The sequence below is a fragment of the Rhinolophus ferrumequinum genome, chromosome 25, assembly GCF_004115265.2.
Source record: "Rhinolophus ferrumequinum isolate MPI-CBG mRhiFer1 chromosome 25, mRhiFer1_v1.p, whole genome shotgun sequence".
In the NCBI taxonomy this organism is placed as follows: domain Eukaryota; kingdom Metazoa; phylum Chordata; class Mammalia; order Chiroptera; family Rhinolophidae; genus Rhinolophus; species Rhinolophus ferrumequinum.
In genome coordinates this window covers 10,352,031-10,370,351 of record NC_046308.1, presented here as the reverse complement: position 1 = coordinate 10,370,351, position 18,321 = coordinate 10,352,031, and positions in this window count along the sequence as shown.

Here is an 18,321-nt window from a genome sequence, read left to right as displayed (position 1 = left end):
ACATTTGGGGGAAGGGGTGCTACTGGCATCTAGTGGGTAGAGGCCAAGGGTGCTGTCCTGCGTGCACAGGACGGCCCCCCCCCACAGAGTTCTCCAGCCCAAATGTCCGTAGGTCCAAGATGGAAAAACCTAGCTTTAGGTTAGACACTAGCAGGCCTGATGTAGAACACAATATGGGTTGTCAGAAGGAGGCGCTGGGCAGGGCAAGGGCCCGGGTGGCCAAAGACAGGGAGAGCCTCCCACTTCCCTTCCACTCCTGCCAAGTGAGCACCCAACCCCCCTCGGATCTGCAGCATGGTAGGGGGCCATGGCGCAGAAGGGGCTGGCTGGGAGAGGTGTATGTCGCTGAGAGGTCTGCGGGTCCTGGCAGATGGTGGGCCACAGCGACCCTCTCTCAAGCTGTGTGGATAGCTCCCGAATCACAACCCAACATGTTCCTTGAGTGGGTGCAGATGTCCTACATCAGGGCACCACTTGGAACCCCCAGCCTAGAAACATGGGCCCCGTGCCACTCAGCTTGTGGATCACAGAGCCCCCAGGCAGCAGGCTTGCCCTTCAGTTCTCCAAGTCAGAAATGTTGGTTTTATTCAGTAAAATGAGCACAGGGGAAAGAAGAGAAAAAAGGAGAGAGACAGAGAGAGAGAGAGAGAGAGAGAGAGAGAGAGAGAGAGAGAGAGACTCAAAAATAGTGAAGCTGACCCAGACAGAGACTGAGAGAGACAGACTCAGCAGGAGAAAGAACCAAGGGGGAAAAAAAAAAGCAAGACAGACTCAGAAAGAGAGATTGAGACCGAGATGGAAGGAAACAGATTGAGTAGTGAAGAAACAGAGAGAGAGAACCAGACTAAGAGAGAGCCAGACAGACTGAGATGAATGCAGAGGAAAACAGATCAAGAAAGAGCAGAAAGAAGGATTTGAGGACAAGGGAAGACAGAGAGCATGAGCAAGAGAAATATTTCCTTGCAAATCCCACAGCCAGGCCCAGTAACTCTCCAAGGCTTTGCCGTATTTTAGTCACAAAACGGGGGAAACGGGGACATTTTCTCATTGCGGGTCGGGGACGAGCAAGCATTGTTCCCATTATTGCTGGCACTCCCTGTTAACTGGACATTAGCCAACAGGAAATTCCTGGGACAAATCTTTCCACTCAGAGTCTTTTCAAACTTTTATTTATTTATTTTAATTTTCCTTGTTTTCAGGGATTGGAAATCAAAAGAAAAAAAATACAGTGGGAGGGAAAAAGGAAAATAGAGGGAAAAGATCAAGAAAGGAACCACCAGGTAGAAGACAAACACATGTAGCAACAGCCCCAGCTGGGCCAGGGGAGGCTCAGAATCCATCGTGTCCCCATTCTTCCTCTGAAGGATTTATGACCTCACACTTCCATGACATCACAATATGTTGCCATGGCCCCTGCTTTATTATCATAAACAAAGGGCTGCTCCTTGGGACACTGGCTGTCTGCGCAGGACAGGGGAAAGGGCTCTGTGTCATGTGTTTTCTTGGGAAGGCAGCTTGTTCAGAAGTCTGAAAAGCTGTGCAAACAGTTGTACACACAGTTCCCTCCAAGTAGCCCTGTAGCCCCTGGACAAGGACGGGGACAGATAGAAGAGGGATGAAGTCAGCTCCCTGCAGGAGTGCCCTCTGGCTCAGTGTGTTCTCACTGCCACAGAGCAGCTACCCCAGGCTACCGTCCCTGCGCCAAACAAGGTTTGCATTCATTCACCAAAAGTGCATTGAGCGCTTAGTATGTCCCAGACCCTGACGGAGCCAGGCGACAGATGGATGGGAAACACAGATGCAGGCCTTGCCCCCCTCAGAACCTGCTGCACTCAGCAAGTACTCGCATAAATCCGCAGGAATGTGTAAAATTATAATTTGGGTTAAGCGTGCTCCAGGAAGCAAACAGGAAATGAATATAAGAATAGGCGGCAGATGAGCAATCTGGGTGGGCCTGTCTGAGGAGGTGGCACTGTAGACTAGACCTGAAGGAAGAGAAGGAGTCAGCTGTGAAGATGTGAGCAGGTGGCAGGAACTGATCAGGGAGAGCCCCGCCAGACAGAGTGACCATCAAGATTGAAGTGCCCATCAGGGCGTCTCTTCCTCCATATTTTGCAGTATTCCTGTATAGCTGACTTAAATGAGAGGGTTTGTAAAGAGGAGTTGTAGCCATGCGTCTGAGTTGCGTAAAGCTTCTAGACCCTGGGTAGCAATGCCGGCAAACCCTAATATCTGACTCCGGGAGCCCAGTAGAAAGAACTGCAGATCTGCACAGGTGACCACAAATTAGCCGGGAGCACCAACACCTGGCGACCCCGAGCTCGCTGTCCGTGTGAGTCAGTGGTGCAGGAAGCAAGTGAGGCTCTTAAGCCGAAGGAAGGAGGGAGAGGTGAGGGAGAGAAGCCTGCGGGACACTTGTGGGTACTGCCAGCCCGTCCGGAAGCCAGGCAAGGGACAGGTGGATAGTCCATCCCTGCCCCTTCTAGGGGATGGACCCCCCAAGGGAAGACGGACCCTGGGCATAGCACAGGATGAGAACTTCCAGATCATCAGCCCCATGATGGGGACACGGAGGCCCAAAGAGGGCAAAGGCCTGGCCTGAGGTGGCACAGGAAGTTGAGTGCAGAGCTCTGTCCGTCACTTGCTGTGTGACTTTGGGGAGTTTATTTCATGTCTCTGAGCTCCCATTCCCATTGTAAAAGGGGAAGAATGCACAGCTGCAACACAGAGGGTCGCTCTTTTCTGCCCCTGCTTTTCCAAGAACACATTGATGAAACCCTGCCACGCACAGTGCTTCAGACTCCTCCTACCTTTGGCTCATTTAATACTCAGGGAAGCCCTAAGAGGCTGTCCCCACGTTGCACATAAGGAGACTGAGGCCAAGAGAGGTTGAGTAATGTGCCCAGAGTCCTGGGGCCAGACCCTGACCCTGACCCCCCTGACTTCACACGGAGCCCATGTTCTTGACCCCTGAAACTTGGCCAGTTCTGTGGCACATGGCTGTGTGGTTGGGGACGCAACAACAGGGACACGGGAGGGCTGACCCCCTGGCGCAGAGCTAGGATGGAGTGAACAAGCAGTGGTGTCCGAGAAACCCGCAGGACAGCAGAGAGGAGAGGGCATGGGAGAGGAGAGGACTCCACTCTTCTTCGTGCTGAGTGATATTTCCAGATGTGCAAACCTAATTTCTATGTACGATGCGCATCTTAGGCTTCTCTGGATCAGGTCACAAAGGTCAGTTTACACACTGGTAACTCAGCTGGGGCAGCTGCCTGATAAAGTATCTGAATGGGAAGTTAGGGAGTGGCTGGGCCATTGGACTAGGCATCAGCCTTCTCAGATGCTAAGGAAGTGTCACCTTTAATGCATATCTACCATTGGGGCTAAGTAAGCACTGACCTTGCTCTATTCAATTCTCACATCTTACGATATTGTGTCCCATTTTACAGATGTAGGAACTGAGGTCGGGGAAGATTCCAGTCCCAGCTGAGTGCCCCTAGGTGGAGATATAATGTCTCTGGGCCTTAGTTTCCTCTTATAAGAAATGAGAGTGTTGGTTTTCATTAGGGATTGGAAACTTTTCTGTAAAGCGTGACAGTAAATATTTTAGGCTTTGCAGGTCGTGTATCATCTTTGTCGTGACTGCTCAGCTCTGCCATTGTAGCATGAAAACAGCCATAGACAACATGTAAATGACAAATGAGCATTTCCATGAGTGTTCCAATAAAACTTTATTTACAAAAACAGATGGTGGCACTTCACATCCACTAGGATAGCTATAATTGAAAAGTCAGATAATAACGAGGCTTCAGAAACCAGTCCAGTAGTTAGATCCTTACGGGTCAAACAAAGAGTTACCACCTGACTCAGCCATTCCACTCCTAGTATCTACTCAAGAGAACTGAACACATACGTCCACAGAAAACGTGTACACGTGTTCATAGCAGCGTTATTCATAACAGGCAAAAGTGGAGGCAACCCAGTGTCCAACTGACAAATGGATCCACAAAATGTGGTCTGTCCATACAGTGGAAAATATTATTTGACTCTAAAAAAGAATGAAGTACTGATACACACTACAATACGGATGAACCTTGAAATAATGCTGAGTGAAAGAAGCCGGACACCAAAGATGATATATTGTGCGATTCCCTTCATTTGAAGTGACCAAAATAGGCAAATCCATAGAGACAGAACATAGATTGGTGGTTGTTTAGGCCTGGGAGGCGGGGAGAATCAAGGGATAGTTGGTGGGGTGATGGCTAAAGGATACTGCGTTTCTTTTTTGATATAAACTATTTTAAATTGACTGGTGATGGTTACACGTATCTGTAACTGTACTAAAAAGTATTGAATGGCCCTTTAGCTGAGTGAATTTATTGGTTTGTGAATCATAGCTCAATAAACCTGTTATTAACAAGTTATTTACTGATAAAGCAAAAAAAAGGGGGGACATGAGAGAAATTTGGGGGGTGGATAGAAGTGTTCCAAAAACTGATTTTGGTGCTGGTTGCATGACTGTATGTATTTACAAAAGCATTTCAAGTTATAGCCTTCAGAGGAGTGAATTAATGGATGTGAATTATATCTCACTAAAGTGCTTTAAGAAGTGGGGGCAAACAGGCAGCGGATTGGATCTGGCCCACAAGCCATGTTTCGCCGACCCCTACTGTATCAGGACTCGTTAGACTCTAAGGAGGTAATAATACAACTCAAGTTGGTTTAGGCAAAATGAGGAGTTTGTGGACACCTGCAACAGAAAAGTCTAGAGGACAGCTGGGCTTCAGGGACTGTGGAGTATAGGCAGGCAGGTATCACCAGAATCCATATTGTTTCCGTTTTTAGTGTCCACGAAATGACTTCCAGCAGCTCCTGTCACACTTTCCCAGGTCCAAGTCCACCAGAAAAGAGAGCAGCCTTTTCCAAAGGCTGAGGCAAAAAAATCATTGGGTCCCTTTGGTTCTGACTGGACTGCACGCCACGCCGCTGATCCGATCCTCGTGGCCAGGAGAATGCAGTGTTCTGATTGGCCACTCCAGAGTCACATGGCACCTGCAGCTAAAGGGTGCATTTAGTGTTACCCAAAGCTCAAGGACTGTGCGTAGGGATGATGGGAGAGAGGTAGCTCCTTAGGGGGAAATTGGGGTGCTAGACCAAGGGGACCCAACAACAGAATTCAGGAAGCATTTCCTATGCCAGTATTTTTGCTTAAGCAGTTCCAAACACCAGAGGAGTTAAATAAACATTGTTAGTCATGTTCTGTCAATGACAAATTGAAGCCCCCAAGAGTGAAGACAGCCTGCAGGTCACTGGCAAAGCAAACCCTACCCCCCCTCAGCCCTGACTGTTTCACCTTTGCTCTCAGCATGAGGTTTAACTACCTGCAAGTCAAGACAGAAGGGGTCATTTATTCAACAGACGGTTATTACAGCCAGCCATGCACACATGTCTGTAAAATTCTCTTAGATCAGGAAATTGAAAGACCTGGAAATTAAGGGGCAGACATCAAGACTGGAGCAGAGCACAGGCTGGCCCTTGAGCTCTGGGGGCAGTGCCCCACTGCCGAGACGAGCCAAGCCGTTTTGGGGGCAGCAGCAGAGCCTTGAAAAGTCTCTTGCGACGCCTGCAGAGTAGCTGTCTTCACCTCCCCAGAAGGGGAAGTAGGGTCAGATCAAGAGGAAATCAGAAAGTCGGGGTCCTGGATCCTAACCTCAGCTTTGATGCCAGCGCTCTGTCACCACGGGCAGCTTGCTTCTCTGGGCCTGTGTCAGATGAGAATGGGACCATTTTCACTCACCTTTCACCTCTGCCAGGTTTGCTCCGACACTGGCCCATTTCTCTACCTGCGTCACCTCTCACCTCCCACAACCTGCCACCCCATCCTACCTGGCTTTTCCGCTCCTTGCTGATAAGCTGCTTGTTCCTACCTCTGAGTACTTTCTATGCTGTTCCCTCTGCCTGGAACGCTCCTCTCTCCTCACATCTTCCCAAGACTAGCACTTCTAGGTCACTGGGGGTCAGCTCAGGGAGGCCTTCCCTGACCACCCATGTCCCCTCCATCCCCCCAGGGGAGGCCCTCAGGTTTCTCTCCCTCACAATAATCCAGTTTCACTTTCTCAGCAAAGAGCCCAGCTCCAAGATGCTCAAACAAGTATTTATTCATCAGATGGAAACAAATGTAGGACAAGTAGAGCCAGCGTGCGTCTTTTACCCAAACACCAAGGGAGACTCAGTACCACCTATAGTATAGTCTCAAAAGCCGGGGTCCGAGCTTAGGATGGTGTCCAGTCTGTCCAGTGACAGCACGGCCTGGCTTTTCTTACTCCTTGTTGCTTCCAGCAGTTGGTCCGTCCTGAAGCTGAGCATGTGTCTCCTGCCTCCTTCCAACCTTCCTGCATCACTCTATCCCAGCAGGCCTTTCGTCCTGACCCCTGATCACTAGCCAGGACAGCTGCCCTGACCCCAACCTGGGTGGGAACGGGGTCTAAAACCTCCCTTCAGTCAAGACCCCACTATTCCTTTCACAAGTCCCGCCAGCTCCTCCGTCTGTGCCTTTGCAAATCAGACTCCCTCCCTCACTCCCTCCCTCCCTCCCCTTTTCTTGCCCATCCTCATCCGGGCCATCTCTCTGCTGCAGGCAGTGGGCCCGTGCTTCTCCACACCAAAGTGCCATACCTATTTTTCCTCTGGGCACCTGCCTCCCTCCCTGTGTTCAGGCTGATCCTTTCGTCTTCACACTCTTCCCCGTCTCTCTGACTGGCTCCTGACAGCTCTCCTTTCAGAGTCAGCTCTGCACCATCTCTTTCCAGAAGATTCCCTCCCCCCACCCCCAGGGTGCATTGGAAGGCTCTTCTCTGTCTCTCCCTGAGGCCTCTCACCTACCAGATGCCTCAGTAACCCTTCCTACATCGCGGGAGTTGCCGGCCACCCTGCCTCTTCCCCCACTGGGTGGGAACATCTTGAGGGCAGAAACGATGTCATTTGCTTTTGCACCCACTGTACATAAGAGTACCTGGCACACAGTAGGTGCTCAACAGATGCTTTCTTGAATGAGTGGTTGAATGCATGTGAATATACAGGGGCAGGGGCTGTGTCCAGTGTCACCAGTGCCCAAAAGAGTCTGGCTTATGGTGAGCTGTCAGTAAACGTTTAGGGGATGGATGGATGGATGGATAAATAAATGATTCCTCCACATAGGGTGACCAGCTGTCCCAGGCTGCCCAGGACGCAGGACTTCTAGTGCTTAACCTGGTCAAGCCCAGGATGTGTCGGTCTCTATAGTCACGATACCCTGTAAGACCTGATCCTGTCCATCAGGCTGCACTACTCCTGGTCACTTGCTATTATCATGTACTTTGTGGCTTCCTGATAATCGCACACATTTGTGTCCAGTCTTCTGATGTTGCTCGAAGGTAAAGACCATCTTCCCTTATGGCCGACAGTCAGCATTCAGGGCTGGCTTGGGAAGGTCTTCATCTTCATTGTTTATTGAGGCCTCGGCTAAGCTCTTCATGTACAGTTTCGTCTTTCCTTCTCCCACAACAGCACAAACTAGGTATTTGCCTTCTCATTTTGCAGATGAGGCTGTCAAAGCCCAGAGTTAAAGCTTGCACCCCTAGGAAGTTGCAGGATTGGAACCCAGGACTTAATGGGCACCCAAAGGTAGCCCCTCTCCAGCATCTGGGCTCAGGTCCTATGGGACCTGGCAGTTTCCTGACGCCCCCACTTTAGCCCCTGAATGCACGGCTGATTGAAAGTCAGCCCCATCCTCCAGCTGCTGGTCCTGGCACCTGAGTTCTGGAGAGAAGAAGACTAAACGTGACTCTCAACTGAGGAGAAAACAAGCCACTCTGCGGCCCTAGAGATTTGACAGGACCAGGACTGAGGGCCGGGACCCCTCCCTTAGTTCTGACAGTCCTGCCCTCATCCTGTCAGACTAAGAGCAGACAACGTGGGTCCCCAAGGCCAGGAGGCTGTACTCCTGTCCTGGGGCTGCCGTAATGAACTACCACAAACCGGGCAGTTTAAAACAGCTGAAATTTTCTCTTGGCACCAAGGCATCCACAGGGTTGGCTCTGTCTGGAGGCTTCGGGGAGGGTCCGTTTGCTGCTTGTCTCCTGGCTTCCGGTGGCTCCAGGCAGGCCATGGCGTTCCTGGCTCGTGGCTGCCTCGCTCCGACCTCTGCCTCCGTAGTCACATGGGCTTCCTCGCTTTTCATCTCTGCGTCTTCTCTTCTCTTAAGACACCAGTCATTGGATTTCGGGTCCACCCTGAATCCGGGATGATCTCATCTTGAGATCCATAACTAATGACATCTGCAAAGACCCTATTTCCAGATAAGGCCACGCAAACTCTTAGGTTCCGGATGGGCATGAATTTGGAAGGACACTATTCAACCCACTAGAGAGGCTCTTTGCCTCGGGTCTTCCCTGCCTGCTGCAAACCTCCCCTGCTTTCCTGTGCCCTCCGTCCACAGGACACTCCTGCAGCAGCTCATGTCAGGGAGCCAGCCCCGTGGGCCGTCCTGATATGCCCACCTGCCCTCCCCGGCTCCCTAGACGTCTGATGGCTCCGTGAGAAGTCTGTGTGCTTGTGGGAGACGTGTGGGGAAAACCACGGGTACAGAATCCCAGCATGAGAGAGAGAAGGAAAGTGCTGACTTAAAAACTGAAACCCTGACAGATGTAGCACTTTTCAACTCTGCAATGGGCCTGTTGGCACTTGTCAGATCCCAGCATGTTTGCTAATGTGCATTTTCATCAAAGGGATGAGCCTGCTTGAGCGTCCATCGCTTGCCTAACCTTTTTGCTTCTGCTTCCTTTGCTTGGTTGGTCCTGCCTGTTCTCTCCCCCAACCCCCATGCCTTTTGGCCCCTCCCTTTTTATATAGTTCAGACTTCTCTCCCCTTCCCTCCCCTCCCCTGCCCTCCCCTCTACTTTCTCTCTCTCTCTCTCTCTCTCTCTGTATCTCCTCTCATCATCCTGGTCTCTCTCCCCCAGTGCCTCCCACCCCTCCCTCTCTTCCTTCTGTCTGCTTTCCTCTCCGACTGTGTCTCCTTCTCTCCTCCTCTTTTAGTTCAGCAAGATAAACGCTTGTGGAGCCACTACACTATACAAGGGCCTGTGCTAATGACCAGATACGAGGACAAATGACACCGAGTTGTACTCACCCCTTCCTGCCCCACCACTGTGCTCTAGTCTCCGTATCTCTTTCATCTTTCTTCCTCTCCTCCCTTCATCTTCCTCCTCCCTCTTGGAATCTTCTCTCTCCCCATTTTTTGGGCCAGTTCACCCAACTCGTCCCAACTTTGCACCAGGCGCTTTACTAGGTGCTGGGACGCAGACAGGACGACCAGCGAGGTCCCTTTGCTGTGTCAGTCTCCTTGGGCTCTCTGTCCCTCTCTTCTTTGCTTCTTCTTCTGCCATCCCCCCTTCTCACTCCTCCAAAACCCTCGTCACCACTGTCCACTTCCCTGGCCCCTGCCCAGGCTCACGCTTCAGCCTCCTGAACGGGAAGGGCAGGGTGCAAACTGCGCAGCCCCCGCTGGCGCTCGCCGCTGATGGGGCCACACCGGAGCCGGGAACAGCTGACGCATGTGGGCAGACGCAAGACCCGCAAGGCCCTTTCCCTGCCGCCCCCAGCCCCGAGCTGCTGACCAGCCGGTTCTGTCTGACCAAACAGGAGCAGTTCCGAGAGGCCTCGGCCCTGCGGGCAGCCGGGAAAGGCTGATGCGGTGGACGCACGAGTTGGAGCAGAACGAGACGCTCTCTGGCTTGGCTCTGAGCAGGGCTGGCTGATTGGAATGGACGTGCAGGGTCCCTGGTGAGCTGGACACCAGGGGTGCCGAGGGCACGTGGAAGGCAGGGGTGCCAGGTGCTGGAAGCCATAGTTAATCAGGACGCCAGGAGTGGGGGCTAGAGGTTTACAGGACGGCCCTCGCCCGAGCTACTTTCCTGACTTTTGGGAGTTCATTGCGAAGGTTCCAACCCAGGCTGTTCATTGTGGGTGACCCTGCCCCTGCCATGTCCCCAGTGTCTGTTCTGCCCAAGTGATGACCCCATGCCCCTTGCCCGTGATTGGGTCACTCGTGGCCCTGTGATCCAGAGACAGCCAAGGAGACTCATGGGAAAGTCTGCTGGGGCTTCTGGGAAAGCTCCTCCTTGCGCCTACGGACCTGCTGGACGCTCGTCGCTCTGTCTGAATGTGACCCTGGGAATCCTGCAGCCCAAGACCAAGTCAACCCCAAGGGGTCAGATCCGCAAATGGGGAGCTCTCGTGATGGTGATGACCACGTGCCGCTCTTCCTCGGATGTCTCACTGTGTGACATAGTGACTTTCCTTATTGTTTAAGGCCACTGGAGCCCGTCTAAGTAGTATTGTCTGCAACTTGCAGCCAAAGCTTCGTAAATAACAGACGAGCATAGAATTTAACCTCTCTGAGCGTCATTGTTGATCATAAAACCCACGGCCCAGGATGGGCATGAGAATTTGTGAAACGATGCCGTTAGCCCACTGCCTGGCACATAGGAAGCACTCGGGACACCTCACTGCAATTATCTTTTACACGCCGCGTTTCCCCGAAAATAAGACCTCGCTGGACCATCAGCTCTAATGTGTCTTTTGGAGCAAAACTTAATATAAAACTCAGTCTTATATTATGTTAGCTAAGACCCGGTCTTATTTTACTATAAGTAAAATATATTAATTTTTGCTCCAAAAGACGCATTAGAGCTGATGGTCCGGGCGAGGTCTTATTTTCGGGAAAACAAGTATCAGTACATCATAGTCGATCCACTATTTACAGTCAGCTACGTGTCGTAGTCATTAGCACTGTTTGGCAAACATTTCTGGTTCTCTCTCCTTCCAAGCATCACGCCATTGTACTTCCTGGTCCCTTTGTGGGTGGGAGCAGCCGTGTGACTCTTCACACAGGTTGTCTTTGCTCCCACCACCGCCCAGTACCTGAGTGGTGTCTCCTTCTGTCAGTGTCGCCCTCTGCCAGCTCGCCCAGGCCATCCGTGCTCTGGCAGAGTAGGTAAAGCACAGCCGCCCTCCGTGACACTCAGGCAGAGGTGTCCATGGCAAAGCTGCCTGGGGTCTCAAGGACCAGGCTCTCTCTCTCTCTCTCAACTCACACACAGCCATTCACCGCAGGGCACCCCCCCACCACGTCCACCCCGGGGCAGTTTCTGATGCCAAATTCATCACCAAGCCCTTGAGGACTGGGGCAGCTTGGAGCTGCTCTTTCTGTCCACTTCTTCTGAAGTGAGGAACTCCTTCTGGGTGATTCCAAATTGCTCCTCCTGCCGTCTGGCTCTTACAGACCTTTCTGTCAATCTGGAAGACATGGCTCTGTGTTTGAGCCCCAGTGGCTGGTTGGCCTTACTCGGTCCCCAGGAAAAATTGATGATTATTAAAAAGAAAGAAAGAAAGAAGAAAGGAGGGAAGGAAGGACAAAAGGAAGGGGGATGTGGAGGAATCCAGCCCTCGTGCATTGCTGGTGGGAATGTAAAATGGTACCGCTACTGTAGAAAACAGAAAAAATCCAATGTACAATTGCCATTTGACCCAGCAATGCCACTCCTACGTATATAAGCAAGACAGTTGAAAACACATGTCCACACGAAAACTTGTACACAAATGTTCATAGCTGCATTATTCGTAAAAGCCAAAAAGTGGACACAATCCAGTGTCTTAATCGATGAAGGAACACAAAAACAAAAATAGGGAAAACCCAGACAATGGAATATTATTTGGCGATAAAAAACAATGAGGTATTGAAACATGTGACCTTGTGAATGAGCCTCAAAAAACATGATGTTAGGTGAAAGAAGCCAGGCTCAAAAGGTCACATATGATGTGATTGCATGTATATGAAACGTCAGGTAAATTCATAGAGACAGGAAGTAGATTAGTGGTTGCTGGGCCTGGTGGTACATAAGTAGCAGGTACAGGGTGATAAAAATGTTTTGGAACTTGATACAGGTGATGGTTGCACAAGACGGTGAATATACTAAATGCCACTGAATTGTTCACGTTAACACACCTAGTTTTACGTTATGCGACTTTCACCTCAATTTGTAAAATATCGGTAGTTAGAAATGTGTGTGGAGGAGGAGAGGAGGGGAAGGCAGGCAGGCAGGGGAGAGGAATGACATCCAACCCCGGGCCCTGGAAATGCCCACCTCCTGCCTTGCCCCAAACCCCCTTTTTCATCCTATCCATCCAGCACAGACTCTGACGCATAGTAGGTGCTGAACAGATGTTTGCTCCGCCCCTCCCCCACACATTACCGGCTCCCTATGTATAAGGTGGGGGGAGAATGCCTTTGACCACTGAAAGTTCTGCACTTGAACCTTTGGACTGAACCCCGTCTGCCCTTAGGAAGGGCCGTGTTTACCTTTGTGCCCTGACCACAGTCTGCACTTTGGAATCTGCATTACCTCCAGCGTCGCCGGCTAGAGAAAACCCTGCCCAGCTCCAGCTCCAACCAGTGTAATTACATGTTACGCTGCCACGATTTCCAGAGCCAGCCTCCTAATTACCTGTTTATTAGGGTCTTTTCAGGCCTGGCTGGGATCCCCCTGTTGCAGAAGCCACAGTGTCTCCTGATGACACCTCTCTCCCTGCCATTCTGGAAAGACCTGGTTTTGATGGCCGCTGGCCGGAGTCCCTGCACACTTCAGGAGAGGTTCCTTCTCCACAGTTCCTGAGGCTCCCTGGGCTGGAAGCCATTCTTAGGGTCTGAGGGGAAGGGGGGGGCGCAGGGCAATAGCTGTGACTCTGGCCACCTCTGTCCCTCCCGGCTAGAGTGTGAACACCTGTTACCTGCCGGCCATGCACCGGGGTGGATACAGATAAGGTAGCTGTATCCTAGATCCCAGAGAGCTCACCGACTTGGGAGGGAGGAGTAGAAAGCGAAAGAGATGGAGATGGTCACTCCCTGTAAGATTCTGAGCAAGACCAGCCGCGTCATTTTTGGGCCCCGTGCAAAATGAACCTGTGGGGCTCCTTGTTAAAATTAAGAATTTCAAGATAGGAACATGAGAGCACTGACAAGCATTACCCTTGCAAGCGCCAGGTTTGCAGGACTGCACAGATTGCACACCCATAAAGCTGGCCCTGGCTGCAAGCAGCAGTAACAGCAAACGTGGATGGAACGCTGTACACTCATGGCACAGAGCTGAGGGGATAGGAACACTGACTCCTGGGTCAGATTCCAGCTCCACCCCTTACTCCCTCTGTGATCTTAGGCCAATTCTGTAGTCTGTGTCTCAGCTTTCTCATCTGTGAAATGGGGGTAATACGAGTAGAGTGTTGACCTGTGTCTGGCATGTAGTGACTGCTGTGTAAGCACTGACTGTTAGTATTTCATTTGCATGGATGGGTTCAGCTGATCTCCGCAGCAGTCCAAGAGGTGGACGCTATCACTGTTCCCATTTCCAGGTGGGGAAACTGAGGCACACATACGTTGGGTAACTTAATCTCAGTCACTCGGAGGTGGTAAGGCCCGTATTTGAACCCAGAAGCTCCAGCACCTGAACTTGGGTAATGATGTTGTCACATGAGAAGGAGAAGAACAAAGTGAAGCGACACGGGGTCGGGGAGTGGCATTGGGGGCCAGGGGAGGCAGAGAACACCCTCTAGCGGGCCCTGCTGGGTCTGGCTCCAAGTTGGTGCTCCATAAATGTGAGTGGAACTGAAGCACTTGTGGGCAAACCATCTTTATGCCGGACACTTTCGTGATGCTTCATTCACATCTCAGGGGTGTTTGATCATTTCCGTTGTCAAGGGGGCTTTAAGCTCGACTCTAGGAGAAGACTCCGGGCCAGTGTCATCTAGCCAGGAAGGGGCGTGTCAGAGACTGCCCCCCTGGGTCTCTTGATTCCAAACTCTGGTCTGTTTCCCGCCCATCCCACTCCCCTCCAGAGCTCTGCCCAGTAACTTGGCATGGTTGGCATTGCCCAGCCTGGGAGCCTGGGGCGGCCCCATCCTACAAACACCACCTACCTGCACTGCTGTTCCTTTGGGCCACTAGATCCTTTCCTCTCTCATCCCTAGTCCCTGGCCCAAGCAGATAAAATTAGCAGACTGCCCCAGGTACGAGCTCTCAGCAAGGCTTTGGAGGAGGGGGGTGGGGGCCCAAAATCCAGATGAGCAAGGAAGATGGAGTTGTAACTGAGGTCTTGGCAAAGTGCTGCAGGGATCTCCCAGGAAGGACTTTTCCTAACAGTCCCCTCCGGGTCTATGGATTCTCATGGTGAAAAATCCAGAACCCAACCTTGCCTTCCCAGAGTGAGCCAAGGTAGAGGGGTTGAGTTTAGCAGTAGCTGTTGATCCTTTCCAGATGCCACACTGCCTGCGGAACACGGAGCCGGCAGCCCAGGCAGGCCAGTGGCTCCCTGTCACATGCATGCCACCAGAGGGAGATGAGAAGGAGCCAAAGCTGACTCTCAGTCAAGGATTTCCAAGGAGAGCCTGGCCAGTTCTGCCTCCACCATGGATGGTCCTTTCCTCTTTGAAGACAACCATGCATGCATCACCATTTGCTTCTTTCTTTCAAAAAGATAAATTACTTTCATTTTAATATAATTTCAGACTTACAGGAAAGTTGTAAGAACAGTACAAAGATTTCCCCTATACCGTTCACCCAGATTCCCCAAGTGTTTTTTTTGATGTTTTTCAAATTTTATTTTTCAATTACAGTTGACATACAATATTAAATTAGTTTCAGGTGTACAGCATAGTGATTAGATGTTTATATACCTTACGAAGTGATCGCCGCCGATAAGTCTAGTACCCACCTGGCACCATACATAGTTATTACAATATTATTGATTATATTTTCTGTCCTGTACTTTACATCCCCGTGGCTATTTTTATAACTGGCAATTTGTACATCTTAACCCCTTTCATCTTTTTCACCCATCCCCCCAACCCCCTCCCATCTGGCAACCATCAATTTGTTCTCTGTATCTATGAGTTTGTTTCTGTTTTTTAGATTCCACATATAAGTGAAATCATATGGTATTTGTCTTTCTCTGTCTGACTGACTTCACTTAGCATAATACCCTCTAGGTCAATCCATGTTGTCGCAAATGGTAAGATTTCATTCTTTTTTATGGCTGAGTAATATTCTATTGTATGTATGGACCACCTCTTCTTTTTCCAAGTGTCTATCAGTGGGCACTGAGGATGCTTCCATGTCTTGGCTTTTATAAATAATGCTGCAGTTAACATAGGGTTTGAAAGGTGAACACTTTTTGAATTAGTGTTTTGGATTTCTTTGGATAAATGCCCAGAAGTGGTATTGTTGGGACATATGGTAGTTCTATTTTTAATTTTTTGAGGAACCACGATACTATTTTCCATCGTGGCTGCACCAATTTGCGATCTCTCCAATAGTGCATGAGGGTTCCCTTTTCCCCATATCCTCGCCAACACTTGTTATTTGTTGATTTATTGACGATGGCCATTCTGACAGGAGTGAGGTGATATCGCATTATGTTTTTAATTTGCATTTCTCTGATGATTAGTGACCTTGAGCATTTTTTTATAGCTGTTGGACATCTGTGTGTCCTCTTTGGAGAAATTTCTGTTCAGGTCCTCTGACCATTTTTTTTATTGGATTATTTGTTTTTTGGGTGTTACGTTGTATGAGTTCTTTATATATTTTGGCTAGTAACCCCTTATCAGATATATCATTGGCTAATATCTTTTCTCATTCAGTAGGTTGTCTTTTTATTTTGTTGATGGTTTCCTTCACTGTGCAAAACCTTTTTTGTTTGATGTAGTCCGATTTGCTTATTTTTTCTTTTGTTTCCCTTGCCCGAGGAGATATATCCAAAACAATATTACTAAGTGCAACATCAAAGAGTTTACTGCCTATGCTTTCTTTCAGGAGTTTTATGGTTTTGTGTCTTATATTTAAGTCTTCAATTCATGTTAAGTCTATTCTTGTATACGGTTTAAGAAGGTGGTCTAGTTTCTTTTTTTTTTTTTTTTTTTTTTTTGCATGTGTCTATCCATTTTTCCCAACATCATTTATTGAAGAGACTGTCTTTACTTCCATTGTATATTCTTGCCTCCTTTAGTTAATTGATTACATATACGTGGGTTTATCTCTGGGCTGTCTATTCTGTTCCATTGATCTATGGTCTGTTTTTCTGCCAGTGCCATGCCATTTTGATTACTATAGCCTTGTAGTATAGTCTGACATCAGGGAGCATGCTGCCTCCAACTTTGTTCTTCTTTCTCAATATTGCTGTGGCTACTTGGGGTCTTGTGGTTCCATATAAATTTTAGGATTATTTGTCCTAGTTCTGTGAAAAAAATGCCATTGGTATTTTGATAGAGATTGCATTGCAGATTCCCCAAATGCTAACACTTTACCACATTTGCTTTATCCTTTTCTTTTTTTCTCTCTCTCTAGATATAGATACATGGAAGAGAAAGATGTAGTTTTTTTCAGAACCTTTTCACAGTAAGTTGCAGACATAACATCTCTTTACCTGTAAATACTTCAATCTATATTTCCTGAAAACAAATGACATTCTTCTAGGCTATATCTTACAACGTAATTATCAAAATTGGGAAATTGATACTGATACAGCATTATTATCTAACCAACAAACTTTATTCAGATCTTGCCATTTGTCCCCACAATGTCCTTTATAACAAAAGGAAACTCTGGATTACGCACGGCATTCCGTTGTCATGTCTATTTAGCTTCCTTTATTCTAGACGAGTTCCTCAGCCTTTCTTTCTTTGTCTTTCACGACACTGACATTTCTTAAAAGGACAGGTCAGTTATTTTATAGAAGGTCTCTCTGTTTGGGTTCGTCAGACGTTTCTTCATGATTACATTTAGGTTATACACTTTGGCTGGATTATCACAGAAATGAGCTTCATTTTTCTCAATGCGTCTTATCAGATGGCACACACTGTTGATTTGCCCCATTCTGGTGATGCTAATTTGATATTTTAAAGCTGAAAAGCAAGCAAACAAACACATAGAAATAAAAAAAGCTTGAATTGTAATAATACCCTCTCTAACTCCCAATTCAGAAGCCACAGACACCCCCACCACCAATTTGTTTGCTCATACGGAAAAAAATTAATGGACCAGTAATCCATGTCTGCGTAACAAAGCATCCCAAAACACAGTGGCTTAAAATTACCATTTTATTGCTCGTGCCTCTGTGAGTCAGGAATTCAGCTGGGCAGTTCTTCTTCTTCACATGGTGTCAGCTGGATTCACTTATGTGGCTGCTCTCTGGGGCTGGGAAACCCAAGATGCCCTCACTCATGTGTCTGGTGGTCAGTGCTGGCTGTCAGCTGGGGGCTGCTTGATTTTCCTCTGTGTGGTCTTTCCAGTAGGATGACTTGGGCTTCTTTATGCGGTAGCTGGGCTTTAAGTTCATGAAAATAGAAGCTAGAAGACCCCTTAGGGCTGACACATGGAACTTGACCAAACCCTCTTCTGCTGTATTCTATTGTTCAAAGGAGGCATGAGGCCAGTGCAGGATGGGAGAAGTGACAACGGCCACCAGGAAAGCGCATGTGAGATGGGAGTGATTTTCTCAGCCATTTTTGGAAATAATCTCCCCCAGTTTCTGGGGATAGAGTCGCCAAGATCACTTGCTTATTCACCCAGGATGTACAGGAGAGCTGCAATGGGGGAACAAGGCAGTCAGCCTTTGCCAGGCCTTTCCCAGAGGGATATCAGTGCCTGTGCTCAGAATGTTTCGTTTTCACTCTTCTTTTCAATTCTGTGCAATTCCAAAAGGCTTTCTTAGGCATCTGTCACGTAACGATATTTCTTAAGCACTTACTATGTACGCAGGGCCCGATACTGACGATAGAGGGATGAAAATGCGTTGGTCTCTACCCTCTGAGAGCTCACAGCCTAGAGATAAAACTGACCTGTAAACAAACCATTGAAGATCGTTATCAAGGACTTAGGTATGTAGAAGGTGGAATCCAAAGGAAGGAGCGGCTAAGTCTGCCTGGGGGGTTAGGGAAGGGAAACAGAAGGGACTACGCAGGAACTGACTCCTGAAGGAGCAAATGGGCAGGCCAGGCAGGTGTTTTGGGGGGTCGGGGGTAATCACCCCTTCTGGGCATGGCTAACAGCAAAGTGGGAGGTTAGGGGAGCGTTCAAAGACCTAAGACCAAGCGGTCATCATGGTCTAGAGCTGTACAATCGACTGATGCTGGTGTTTCTAACCTTCCCTTTCTGCCGCCGGAGGCCTTGCCAGCCCAGGTCGAAATCCTTAGCCTTGGAGACTCCAGAAAACCGCCTTCTGGTACAGACATGGT